Source organism: Gobio gobio (assembly GCF_949357685.1).
Source record: "Gobio gobio genome assembly, chromosome: 23".
Taxonomy (NCBI): Eukaryota; Metazoa; Chordata; class Actinopteri; order Cypriniformes; family Gobionidae; genus Gobio; species Gobio gobio.
In genome coordinates this window covers 3,999,009-4,014,172 of record NC_137119.1, presented here as the reverse complement: position 1 = coordinate 4,014,172, position 15,164 = coordinate 3,999,009, and positions in this window count along the sequence as shown.

The window sequence follows — 15,164 nt, the reverse complement described above, 5'->3', positions numbered from 1 at the left end:
CTTGCAATTCCGACTTTATCTTGCATTTCTGACTTTATATCACACAATTCCGACTTTATAACTTGCAATTCCGACTTTGTATCACAATTCTGACTTTATATCTCACAATTCCGACTTTTTATCTCACAATTCCGACTTTATAACTTGCAATTCTGACTTTGTCTTGCAATTTCGACTTTATATCACACAATTCCGACTTTATAACTTGCAATTCCGACTTTGTCTTGCAATTCCGACTTTATATCTCACAATTGCGACTTGATATCTCACAATTCCGACTTTATAACTTGCAATTCCGACTTTATCTTGTATTTCTGACTTTATATCACACAATTCCGACTTTGTCTTGCAATTTCGACTTTATAACTTGCAATTCCGACTTTATAACTTGCAACTCTGACTTTATATCTCACAATTCCGACTTTATATCACACAATTCCGACTTTTTATCTCACAATTCCGACTTTATAACTTGCAATTCTGACTTTGTCTTCCAATTTCAACTTTATATCACACAATTCCGACTTTGTCTTGCAATTTCGACTTTATAACTTGCAATTCCGACTTTATAACTTGCAACTCTGACTTTATATCTCACAATTCCGACTTTATATCACACAATTCCGAATTTACATCTCACAATTCCAATTTTATTCCTTGCAATTCCGACTTTGTCTTGCAATTCCGACTTTATAACTTCCAATTCCAACTTTGTCCTGCAATTCCGACATTATATCACACAATTCTGACTTTATATCACACAACTCCGACTTTGTCTCCCAATTCCGACTTTATATAGTTTATATTTCGCAATTATGAGAAAAAAAGTCAGAATTGCGAGATGTAAGCACAATTATGCGGAAAAAAAGTCCCCATTATCTTTTTAAAATGTTTCATTCTGCGGCGGACACAAGCTTCCATAGAGATGATGAGTGTGTGGAATGGGTGAAAAGAATCCAATCTCAGTCATTCATAATTAGATAATCCCGTTGAATTGGAAATTGCCTTTTGCAGAGCATCATATTGTGTACAGTTATTGACTAGAGGCTCATATAACATATCAGAGAGCAGTGTTGTCACGATACCTTTCAGCAGTCGATACTGTTAGCAGTGAAATCTCACCATTCTCAATGCGTCATGCAGGTCGTGCTGGAGACTTTTTTCGTTAGATTTCGTTTTTTACATTTTCGTATTGACTTGACGTACTTTGACTTCCCTAGTACAGATAAATATTCATTTTGAGCTTTTATGCTACATTTGATACGTGTTTGCCGGTAATCAATAACGCTCACTAGCTCTATAAATCTATCCATAAATCTCACAAGTTAGCAATCTGATTGGTTATAATGGAAATGAGATGAATTATGACAGCTGTTATGAGGGCCACAATGTCGCCAGCGTGTAATTTAATCCTTTCCCCACATCTTGACCCATTACGCTTCGACTGAGGATTGACCACGCCGCCTTAAAAACAACTCTTCTGGAATAATCAGTCGATTAAACTGTCAAGCCGTCATATAGCCCGAGCATTTCCGGCCCATCTCTCTTCCCATTTTATTGTTCTTCCAGAATCAATAAATAGATGCGTGCTAGTAGCCATCGCTGGGTGACAAATGGACTTTACCTGTTTCTCTTTTACACGCTGCACAATCAATAATTCTGGGCACTAGCTACATAAACAGAGGTAATAAACTCTGTATCATCGCTATCAGAGCCGTTGACACACACGTGAGTTTGTTTACTACGCTTAGAAACATGCTTAAAAAATATCTAATATTATTAACATCACTTGTGTAATGTCTGTATGCAAGCAATTTGGTTTTCAGCGGCTGAGATGCGCCTGCAACCTGATATAATTGCATGATATAAATCATAAACCTCAGGGAGTTCATCAGCAGCGTTGATGCCACACCATCATCTTGTGTACTGTGAAAGAAAATAATGACAGGTTGTGATGGAAGGAAATACATCTCAACTGCCTATTACTCATATCTGAAATGCATCAGTGATTTCAGGTTGCTGCTTGGGACAACAACCATGTTTGCCGAGTGTTTTTTTTGCCATGAAAATGGCAGATGATTGCCTCGGGAGACAGGAGAGTGCTATAATATCTGTGGCGTTTCACTCTTTTATCTCCTTTAATAATTTAGCCCACACTTGGTGCATGAAATCACATATTCAGAGTGTAATACTCATTAATGTGAGTGTTCTTCAGCCCTCAATTTGAGTTCCTGCCACATATTCATAAGTATACAACATTTAATTTCACTAAAATTACAGCTGTAAGTCGATTTAAATAATGCGCTGATCAATTAATACAGTTCATTCTATATCATGTATTTTTTGAGAAAAGAGCCCCTAATTTAATAAATAAGTAAATATGCAAAAAAAAGGCTTCTTTGTTCAATATATGATTTGTTTTATTTTTATATAATTATATAATACATTATATCATGCTGAATAATACTTTTATGCAGCAAGGGCGCATTAAATTGACAGTAATGTTACAAAAAATTCACAATTCTGACTTTATATCACACAATTCCGACTTTATAACTTGCAGTTCCGACTTTATAACTTGCAATTCCGACTTTGTCTTGCAATTCCAACTTTATAACTTGCAATTCTGACTTTATATCTCACAATTCCAACTTTATAACTTGCAATTCCGACTTTGTCTTGCAATTCTGACTTTGTCTTGCAATTCCAACTTTATAACTTGCAATTCTGACTTTATATCTCACAATTCCAACTTTATAACTTGCAATTCCGACTTTATAACTTGCAATTCTGACTTTGTCTTGCAATTCCGACTTTATAACTTGCAATTCTGACTTTGTCTTGCAATTCTGACTTTGTCTTGCAATTCCAACTTTATAACTTGCAATTCTGACTTTATATCTCACAATTCCAACTTTATAACTTGCAATTCCGACTTTATAACTTGCAATTCTGACTTTACTGTATATCACACAATTACGACTTTATATCTCACAATTCCAACTTTGTCTTGTAATTCTGACTTTATAACTTGCAATTCTGACTTTATATCTCACAATTCCGACTTTATATCTCACAATTCCAACTTTATAACTTGCAATTCCGACTTTGTCTTGCAATTCTGACTTTATAACTTGCAATTCTGACTTTATATCTCACAATTCCGACTTTATAACTTGCAATTCTGACATTGTCTTGCAAATTCCAACTTTATAACTTGCAATTTCAACTTTATAACTTGCAATTCTGACTTTATAACTTGCAGTTCTGACTTTATATCACACAATTACGACTTTATATCTCAAAATTCCAACTTTATAACTTGCAATTCCGACTTTGTCTTGCAATTCAGACTTTATAACTTGCAATTCCGACTTTGTCTTGCAATTCCAACTTTATAACTTGCAATTCCGACTTTATAACTTGCAATTCTGACTTTATATCACATAATTACGACTTTATATCTCACAATTCCAACTTTATAATTTGCAATTCCGACTTTGTCTTGCAATTCCGACTTTATAACTTGCAATTCCGACTTTGTCTTGCAATTCCAACTTTATATCACACAATTCCAACTTTATAGCTCGCAATTCCGACTTTATATCACACAATTACGACTTTATATCTCACAATTCCAACTTTATGACTTGCAATTCTGACTTTGTCTTGCAATTCCGACTTTATAACTTGCAATTCCGACTTTGTCTTGCAATTCCAACTTTATATCACACAATTCCAACTTTATAGCTCGCAATTCCGACTTTATATCACACAATTACGACTTTATATCTCACAATTCCAACTTTATGACTTGCAATTCTGACTTTGTCTTGCAATTTCAACTTTATAACGTGCAATTCTGACTTTATAACTCACAATTCCGACTTTAAAACTTGCAATTCTGACTTTGTCTTGCAAATTCCAAATGTATAACGTGCAACTCTGACTTTGTCTCGCAATTCTGACTTTATATCTCACAATTTTTTTTTATTTTTATTAATAATTCCTTTTGAACTTTCTAACTGTCAAAGACATTGAGACAATAAGAAATGTTTAAGCAGCAAATCAGCACATTAGTTTAGAGTCAATTTCTCACTATTAACTAGTTGCATATTTTACAACATGTCCTCCAACCAATACGCCTAAATAGGTCGTTTGTCACTTCCCTGAAATACGACCCATATGAGCGTCTACTAAAGTTGTGCCCCTATCGACAACAGGAAACTTTCATTTTAATGCTTTGTTTCCTTTTATTTGCGTCATATTTTGGGTTTTGCGTAGCTCAATTGATAGAGCATTGCAAAATACAACATCATGTGATCATGTGATCATGCAATCGTGGGTTTGATCCAAAGGAACGCATGTGCTCATAAAGTGTATATGCACTATAAATCACTGGGTAGGTTTAGGGGTGGGGTGGGTGTAGTTATCAGTCCACACATAGCATCTAAATGAACACGCATTGTGATTGGGGACGACAGATGTAACATGACACTATCATTATTTACTCAACTGAACAAAATATATGACACTAGTTTTTGGGATATTTTACTGAAAAAATCTTACATAGTGCACCTTTAACTAAAGTGTGACGAGAATGATTTCTGAAGGAGTAATGATGCTGAAAATTCAGCTTTGAGCACAGGAATCAAAAATCAAAAACAGTTATTATTTTGAATTGTAATATTTGACAATATTAGTGTTTTACTGTGTGTTTGATCAAATGAATGCAGTCTTGATGAATGCTTTGTGACGCTGCTGTGTACAACCAAATTAAAAAGTGTGAAATAAGGAAAATTCAGATCTAACTGTTTCTTGAGGGCAAGCGGGAGAAAAAGTATTAGCTTTTCAGTTAATAGCTCATCAGTTAGCGCTGCAGATATTACGGAGTTGACGTGAAGGTCGTGCATGCAGCGTATCACTGAGTGATTCAATTTTGATTAGACAGTTACATAAATCCAATTAGGAAATTGCACCCATCTGCTACCTCATCTGAAGACTAATAATTAAATAAGACTGTGATAAAGAGTTTTAGTGTCCTCTGCATTCAGGCGGCTTTAGGTTCAGCCTCCAGAGAGAGAACGGCTCCCTTCAAAACAGAGATGGATGGATGGACAGTAGGGGGACGGCACTGGACTCACATTAAGTGCTTTAATGGGTTCACTTTCATATGATTTCATGTTAAACTGGGTGACAATTCATTAGGTGACCCGGAGCACAATCACGCCCCTAGAGAACGGGTCCGACCATAGACTGTAAAAAAAAATGGACGTAGTGTCCATGACGTCCCTCATAGGATTCTGAAGAGCAGTTTTGAAGCGTAAAATCGGGTCGAGCCGGCCGTCGCCATCTTGGCAGCGCGTCATAGGATAACAGAAAATGGGCAAAGAGGCGGGACGTGGGCGGAGCTAAGGTGACGTGATGACTAACAGACAGCAGACAGACGGCAATCCACCTGTCACTCATAGTGGCCACGCCCTTAATTATGCAGAACTTTAAAGGGTTAGTTCTCCCAAAAAGGAAAATTCTGTTATTAATTACTTACCCTCATGTCGTTCGTAAGACCTCCGTTCATCTTCAGAACAGAAATGAAATGAAGATATTTTAGTTGAAATCTGAGGGCTCTGAAAGGCCTCCATTGGCACAATGCACGGTTCACTCTCAAGACCCTTAAAAGGCACTAAAGACGTCGTTACAAAGTCCATCTCACTACAGTGGCTCTACAATAACTTTATGAATCGGCGAGAATAGTTTTTGTGCGCAAAAAAACCCTAAATAACGACTTACATAGTGATGACGATTTCAAAACAAGGCATCATGAAGCTTCGAAGCATTATGAATCAGTGAGTCGATTCAGCGGTTTGAATCGCCAAATTTCAGCAGTTTGGCGGTTTGACACGCGATCCGAATCATCATTCGACTCACTGATTCATAACGCTTCGAAGCTTCATGATGCCTTGTTTTGAAATTGTCATCACTATATAAGTCGTTATTTAGGTTTTTTTTGCGCACAAAAACTATTGTCACCGATCATTTGATCAATGATCACAAGATCATTTTGTTGAGGGAACGGTGTATTTTTCGACTTCATATGTTGAGGGAACGTTATCAATTCTCATGGCGAGAGTAAATACATAAACAACCTGCACGACCATAGCAACCTGGAATTTTATTGAGCGTGATGGTGGCTAGACATTCGAATGAAGATTACATTTTATATATATATATTTATATATATTTTTTTTTTTTTTTTTTTTGTCTTCACCCAGACCCGTGTATTTGAAAAAAAAAAGTATTTATTAATTTTAATGAAATATACAGTATTTGAATCTTTAAATATGATTTGAAATGCATTAACCAAATATCAATCTACATGGCATTTATTTGAAAGAAAGAACATTTTAAGCAAACATTTCAAATAAATAAATAACTCATTTGTTACAGTGCATTTCGGGTCCACTGTAGTTTTAAAAACACAGTGTTTTTAGTACATCACATGACTCAGCAGCATCGTGGTGTATTGTTAGTATATTCTGGCACTGATGTTGATGGCATGGCAGGACCCAGTCACACCTCAGTGGCCCCTGGCTGTCGGCCCCTGGCCCCGCCCTCTCCCACATCTCTGTTTCTGGCACCCTGAAGTGAGCACTCATTCTCACGGCTGCATGCAATTTCACGCTGTCAATCGCTCTCCCAAATAAACCCGCCTGCAAGAAATATTTAGCTCTTTACCTCGATGCATATGAACACAGAGCAAAGCCAGGAAATGGAAATGTTTTTACATGTGTAGGTGTGCAGTGAACTGTGCAGAGTAAGACATGCAACATTTTTAATGTGTGTGACAGTTTCACTCTGATTCCACACTATTAGATACTATGACTTATTTACTGGAGGCAAAAAAACACCTGATCCCCCTTACTTTGTACGCCGCTTAAAGCAATAAACACACCATGGAAATATCCCATCTTGCACCGAGTGAGCTTACTGCATGCCGGTAGAATATTGCATGTCATCTCAGGGAATGTGCAGTGGGACCGTACGTTGATATCCCAAACATATTCTGTAACTCTATAAGAATATGCAAAGATACCGTCTGCATAACATGCAGAACAGAGTCCCGGGAGAAGCGCTGGGAGGAGGACTGCTGGAGCGTGGCTTTTAATACTGAGCGCAAATTATAGAGACCTGCAACACAACCTCAGTGACTTTTAACGTCTAGATGCAGATGTTCAAAGCCCCTCAGATGTGTTTGAACGGCACAGCCTAATAGAAATATATGATTCTGTCAAGTCGCTCTTGGAGCTTGATTGGACAGGTGACAGCTTTCCACCTAACCAATCAGTGTGAGTGGTTTGCTTGTCAAGGTTGGTTTTTCACCTGAGGAATCGAGTCGTTTTAGAGAAGTGAGGTTTTGAATGAGATCCAAAAAGATTTGGGCTTGAACATCTTTAATTTAGACATTATATTGTACACTGTAAAAATTAATCCATGTAAAATTTACGGTAAAAAAACAGAACTTTACCGTAAAAAAAAACGGTAGCAACATTATAGGTTTTACGGGACAGCACTTTGTTTACTGCCTATTTTACAGTTCAAAACTGTATAATTTATAGGTTTATATTGTAATAATTACATGTACACTGTAAACATTTACATTAAATTTACAGTAAAACATTTATTTCATTATTTGAAATAATGTTAAATTACCAACTTATTGAAATACTAATATCTGTTATGTATCTTTGAAATATACTGACAAGTCACATGATGAATTAAAGCTTTTAGTACGACAATACTCATGCATAGTCATTCACACAAACACTAAACACCATCATGGTAACACGTGAAATTTAAAAAATTCAATAAACATTCATTTAACAGCATTAGATGTAACATAAAACCCTAATGTACATAACTGATTAGAAAAAAATAAGAAGAAACAGTTATTTCAATGAAAATACATCAAATGTGAAGTGTCACGCAAGGAATTCTGGGAATGTCACGGTTTTTCACTGTAAATTACACAATGACTTGTTCTTTTTCACTTCCAAAAATGGTCAATTTAACTGGATTTTACTGTAAATTACATTAAATGTAAGGTTAGATCTATTACAGTTATTCACCGACCGTATATAGTACGGAAACTTTAACTGTTTTTAAACTGTTTTTAACCATAGCATTTTTACAGTCTTTTACCGTTAAAATCCCGATCATTTTTTACAGTGTAGGTTTGGCCTAAGCAAGGGGTTTTCAACCAGGGGTCGTTTTAAATTACAATTTATATGTATTTTTTTCAGGTGTATACATCCAACATTGCTCTAATAGCAGGTAGAAAACACTCTCTTTGTGGAGCATGACAGGTCTTGTTCTTAATATGTTCTCATTGAGAACAGGGAGAACATTCTTCAAAATATTGGTTTCACTTTATTTTGGTGGTCCCTATAACACATTCTGTTGACCTTTAAGCGGTCATAAACTGAGAAATCAAATGTTCCTTGAGCATGAACGACTCGTAGTGGAATGAGCCTGTGATAGATGGTGAAAGAGCGCCTCTGCAGAAGAAGAGCGACGCCCACTTCATCATCACAACTGTGGCCCCGCCCACTGGAGTGTTAGTGAGATGACGAGGAGAGAAGAGCGACTACAAATAACATCACCTTCCAAAGGATCCTAATGCTAGGAATGAGCTGATTTATTCTCAACAATGTGAATGTCGCAGTCGAGCATTATTTATTTGTGTTCGCTACATTTCACTGTGGATTCTTCAGGAAATCAGTCGCAATTTCGGTGCTTTTACGATATGGACTCGACATTAACGCCACAACATGTGAGTAACTGTGTTCATTCTAACGCCTGATCTGAGACCAGTGGTTTCTGATATGATTCATGTACAGTCAGATGATCTTTGTCTGTGTGTCAGTGAATCAAACCAGTGACTAAACGCTCAACTTCACATTGTGTCTCTTAGTAGATGAAAATAATCTGTTATTTAAACTGTGATTAATTATATATAGAAAGCGATCAAAGAACTCTCCCTTTACAATCACTGGAGCTGTCAATCACTGGAGCTGTCAATCACTGGAGCTGTCAATCACTGGAGCTGTCAGTCACTGGAGCTGTAAATCAAACAGTGTGAGTTTATCAGTGACTGAGTTCTGGACTCTCACCAAAACTCCCGTTATAATCAACAAATCTCTTATTTACATTGTGTTTGCAATGTTAGTTATGATGAAAGCATTCGTTAGTGTGCAGAAATCCAGTCACAATGACGAAATCCAGCATTCATGAGCTCAACATGTGTGTGATCGGCTACAATGATCATCACTGCAACCTTTCATGCCACAAGTTAGTTAACCTTATGAGCTGTAGTAGAAAAACATGCTAAAATTTGTAATCCTTATTTCATACGCAAAGATGTTAGCCAATAACAGCAGTGGGCGTTTACACTGAAGTCTCAAAGCAGACACGCCCCTTCAAACAGAGCGTTCAAATCAGAGGCTAAAATCAGGGTAGGAATAATGGCTTTTATTTCTATATTATGACAGTTCAAAAATCTTGTAAATATCATTCTAACATTATGAGTGCACCCCAGGAAACATTATAAAACAACAAAACAATGCAATCCATGACCCCATTAAAGGGATAGTTCACCCAAAAATGAAAATTAGCCCATGATTTACTGACCATCAAGTCCTCCTAGGTAAACTTTTATGCACTTTTAAACAGAAATAGCCATTTTTTCGAAAATACACTGCACTTTCGCCGCATAAATTGCCTATTTCCGTGTGCAAAATATGCGGGGCTAGCATGATTTCATTCCCCCTATTGCCATGGGAACGTTTTGAAGTGACGTAATTACCCGACGTGAACGTCATCGAAAAGCTGCAAACCCTGTGGAGAAACCATAGATATCGGTGAAACCATGATGAAGCATGCAAATGCACAGCAAAAGGCTGTGCAAAGCAATTTCCCGGTGTGTTGACCGATTTCAAAAAACAGCATCATGAAGCTTCGAAGCGTTATGAATCAGTGAGTCGACTCAGTGGTTTGGAGCGTTATGAATCAGTGAGTCGATTCAGTGGTTTGGAGCGTTATGAATCAGTGAGTCGATTCAGCAGTGAGTCGATTCAGCGGTTTGGAGCATTATGAATCAGTGAGTCGATTCAGCGGTTTGGAGCGTTATGAATCAGTGAGTCGATTTTTTCAGAAGTTGTAGCATATTCCTTTTGAAAAGCTACAGAACTTGTTTGACTCAATGTTTTGTAAATTTGAGCCGTGTGTTTACTAAGGTCTTCAATAAAACAAGATGAGAACTTAAATATTCCCAGCACTTTCTGTGATGCAGTGCTTTTTTTCTCTTTTTCATCAAACCGCAGTTTTTGCAAGTTCCCGCAATTTTATTGCATACATTTGCATAAATATCCCGCATTTTCCATCACATTTTTTAAGAAAACGTGCCGCATAATCAAGGATTTTTGCCCGCAACAATAAAAAATAAGCCGCATTTTTCTGGAAGGACTGAATGTCAGAATAAAGAGTTAGCAGATATTAAGCAGACAGTCGTGTAGTGGCAAAGTTACTTATAGTTAGCAAATGTCTAAAGTGGACCATTGATATAAACTGTTACCAAAATATCTTCTTTTGTCTTCCACAGAAGTCACACAAGCTTGGAACGACATGAGGGTGAGGACATATTTTGCTGAGCACATTTCACTCAGATTTGGTCTCTCATAACCTGTATCTAAACTCAAGGACGCAGGACTCCCTCAGCTATGATTTGTCCTCTTGCGGATTCCATCAAAACCTGATTGACGGCGTCGACAGAAAGCTGCTCACATGCCTGTGAAATGTAATTACGGGGCCTTGGAGCCCACGGGGAGGCGGTAGACGTGTTTCTTCAGCACCTAGCAGACACGCCGCCTTCATCGTTGGTGTACAAATGAGAAGGTGCGAGGAGCATCGCTGTCACTCAAGAGTTTCTCCATTACTTCTCCTCTACGGCCGGCCAGGGGCTGTGAAGGAGAGGCAGAGCAGAGGAGGATTTGCTAGGAAAGACGGCTGAGTGCTGGTTTTTCCGGTTCCATTTCACCACGGGATTTTAGGGGGATTAAAGGGTTGGGTGAATTGGGATGGGAAGTGATGCGCTCTGGGTGACCATAGCATCGCCCTGGAGAGGTTAAGGAGCAGGAATGGCTGGAATGAGCGGAAGTTTTCTACCATCACTGCTGAGCTGGACTTTGTCCAGTCAAAAAAAATCACAAGAGGCTTAACGGAGGCTAGCTGAGCAATATCCGCCACCCCGCCGCTGCTGACGGCTGTATCCATCAGCACGAGAGAGAGAGATTATGGAGATGGATTTTACTAAACTGAGAGCTATCAAAATGATAATTTAGGGAGAGGTTTTCACATAGAGAGGCATATAAAAATTCATTTCTGTAAAAAAAAGAAAAGAAAAAAAAAAGACGATGATTCCTGAAGCTAGGAACAAAATAAAACTAATCATCAGGAGCCTAGCGTTGAAAAAGAAATCATTTTCAATAAGCAGTTATTTTCATCATCTTCCATCTTCTCTGATAAATAACCATCTTCACGACATTTGTTCTCTGACTGAAAATGGCTGGTTATTTCCAGCCTCGTATTTTTAGCAGAGCTGTGGAGATGATTGCGAGAAATCCGACAGTTCACAAGTTTATCCCCGCAATCTTTGATGTGGAAGGAAAATTCCTCCAGAGTTCTTCCAGAGGGATCAACACACGCAGAGACCTGCTCAGATGCTGTTCCAATCTCACAATATGGGGATAAAATAAGAAATTGTCATGTATTAAACAAGGAAATGATTCCTCGTCCCTCTCACAGTGAGGGCTCGTGCAAGGACAATGAGGGCCTGAGGCGCACAACTGTTTGACATCACGTCCTGGATAGCTGCTTCCCAAATTAACATCTCCCACCAACCAGCCGGCTGTTCACCCTATAGTGCCATATTTGCTATATATATTTGAAAACATGCTTGGAGACATGGAGAATAGTCTTGCATGATTGATCTACAGGACCTGTTCCATGTTTAAAACAAGTTAAGCTGTAAAAGGATTAGTTCACTTCAGAATTAAAATGTCCTGACAAGTTAGATGTTCATGCTCGGCGGCTAATATGACATTTGTTCACACTGCAGTGAGAGTAAAGTGTTTCTGCAAAATAAAACCGGAAACCGAGGGGAACGCAGATATGACAGGCCACGCCCTCACACGTCCCGGTTCCTCGGTTAAAATAGCAATTTCTCACGATTTACAAATAGTTGGAAACATTTTGGATATTGTAAGTACTCGACTGAACAAAATATATAACACTGGCCTAGTGGTTTTTGGATATTTTACTACTTTTTTTTTTTTTACATAGTGCACCTTTAAGCCATACCAGCAAGCAATTTTGCGTTTAAAAGACGTCTAAAAGCCACCAAACACAGTTCTGAAGTCTAGGCTATAACAAGGCTAAATTTGGGCTGTCAGTGAGAATGTAATAGTCGTCTACCCATAGCCCAAGTATAGACTAGTCTTCTAGAACATGAACATGTCAAAGAAATGAAACCAAACACCTCATAATCTCTATTGACTTTGCATACATGATGGAAAAGCATACATCTCGCAAGTTATTTTGGCAAAAACTACAAATTCAAGGTTATTTTGGCTACTCATAGCCGGAATATACACTCACCTAAAGGATTATTAGGAACACCTGTTCAATTTCTCATCAATGCAATTATCTAATCAACCAATCACATGGCAGTTTTCTTCAATGCATTTAGGGTTTTGGTCCTGGTCAAGACAATCTCCTGAACTCCAAACTGAATGTCAGAATGGGAAAGAAAGGTGATTTAAGCAATTTTGAGCGTGGCATGGTTGTTGGTGCCAGACGGGCCGGTCTGAGTATTTCACAATCTGCTCAGTTACTGGGATTTTCACGCACAACCATTTCTAGAGTTTACAAAGAATGGTGTGAAAAGGGAAAAACATCCAGTATGCGGCAGTCCTGTGGATGAAAATGCCTTGTTGATGCTAGAGGTCAGAGGAGAATGGGCCGACTGATTCAAGCTGATAGAAGAGCAACTTTGACTGAAATAACCACTCGTTACAACCGAGGTCTGCAGCAAAGCATTTGTGAAGCCACAACACGCACAACCTTGAGGCGGATGGGCTACAACAGCAGAAGACCCCATCGGGTACCACTCATCTCCACTACAAATAGGAAAAAGAGGCTACAATTTGCACGAGTTCACCAAAATTGGACCGTTGAAGACTGGAAAAATGTTGCCTGGTCTGATGAGTCTGGATTTCTGTTGAGACATTCAGATGGTAGAGTCAGAATTTGGCGTAAACAGAATGAGAACATGGATCCATCATGCCTTGTTGCCACTGTGCAGGCTGGTGGTGGTGGTGTAATGGTGTGGGGGATGTTTTCTTGGCACACCATGACCACCATGTCCCCATCCTCTGATGGCTACTTCCAGCAGGATAATGCACCGTCACAAAGCTCCAATCATTTCAAATTGGTTTCTTGAACATGACAATGAGTTCACTGAACTAAAATGGCCCCCACAGTCACCAGATCTCAACCCAATAGAGCATCTTTGGGATGTGGTGGAACGGGAGCTTCGTGCCCTGGATGTGCATCCCACAAATCTCCATCAACTGCAAGATGCTCTCCTATCAATATGGGCCAACATTTCTAAAGAATGCTTTCAGCACCTTGTTGAATCAATGCCACGTAGAATTAAGGCAGTTCTGAAGGCGAAAGGGGTCAAACACAGTATTAGTGTGTGTTCCTAATAATCCTTTAGGTGAGTGTATCAGGTCTAATGTTAACCGAGATGGTGAAATGACGGCTGTTGCTTGGTAGGTTTGTTAGCGATCGCCTCTTTCAAGACAAGTAAAAGCTGTTGAAAAATCATGTATTATTGATGTATTTTTTGTTGTAGAATATGACAGTAAAATATCTTACCAAAAACCCATTGATTTCCATTGATCTCATACACTAGCAACACCAAGGTCATGGATTTGATTCCCAGGGAATGCATGAACTGACAAAATGGATGGCTATGATTAATAGTATCTGGCAAATGTATGGCTATTAGGTAACGTGATTTCAGCAAGTACAACGTGTTCCTGGATCAACATCTTTGATCCTGGATTCCAATCAAGTTTACAGTTTATGTCAAGTTTAGACTTATAACCAGTGTTAGGTGCTTTTATGGGTAGGGTTAGGGGTGGGAATATGGTTAGGACTAAATTTTCAGACTGGGATGTTGTTCCAGAATCAACAAAATATGTTGATCCAGGAACAAAATCACAGTGACCATGAATATAACTCATGTGAAGTACCTAAAATAATGTCAATTTGTTCGTCAGCTTGTACAAATAAACAAAAAAGGTGTGAAAACGAAAGCTTATATAGGGAGCAAGATATTCCAAAGGATTCTGTTCATGTGCCATAGAAACGTTGTCCTTGTCAAATGTATGCACATATGTGCCATCTTGAGCTCATATGTTTACGCGCTTTATGGGAACTGGCACTCGCAGCGATGCTGGTTGTGTATGACTCAAGCATTCAATATTTATTTCACACCTCATCATCTGTGAATTACTCATTCGGATATTTAATGTGTATTTCTCAATTCATTACCAATGTAAAGCTCTTCAGCGGCAACACTAAGAACTGACTATTCAGCATTATGACATGGTTTCATCGAAAAAGAGCTCTATATGAAGGCATTCATACATGCTACAATTATGATCAGTGTCATCAGGAATCCAATGACAACATTTGTGTGTTTATTAAATGTGTGGGCGGATGAATAGATGAGTTAGAGACTCAATCCAGCACTTTGGTAAGAAAATTCAGGGTTGAGATACAGTACCAGGGCATATAGATCTACAGTTTAACACACACACACACACACACACACACACACACACACACACACACACACACTAAATCTTTACTAAGCAACACTAACATTTTTTGTTATAGAATGGTTAAGGTCTTAGAAAAAATGTGACTTTTTCGTTCTGTATTGCCAGGCCTTATAATTCCTCCACAGCACGCTCTGTCCTTGAGTTAGAAAGCACACGCCTGCAGAATTGCTTCATGGTTGGTGACTCCATCTCAGT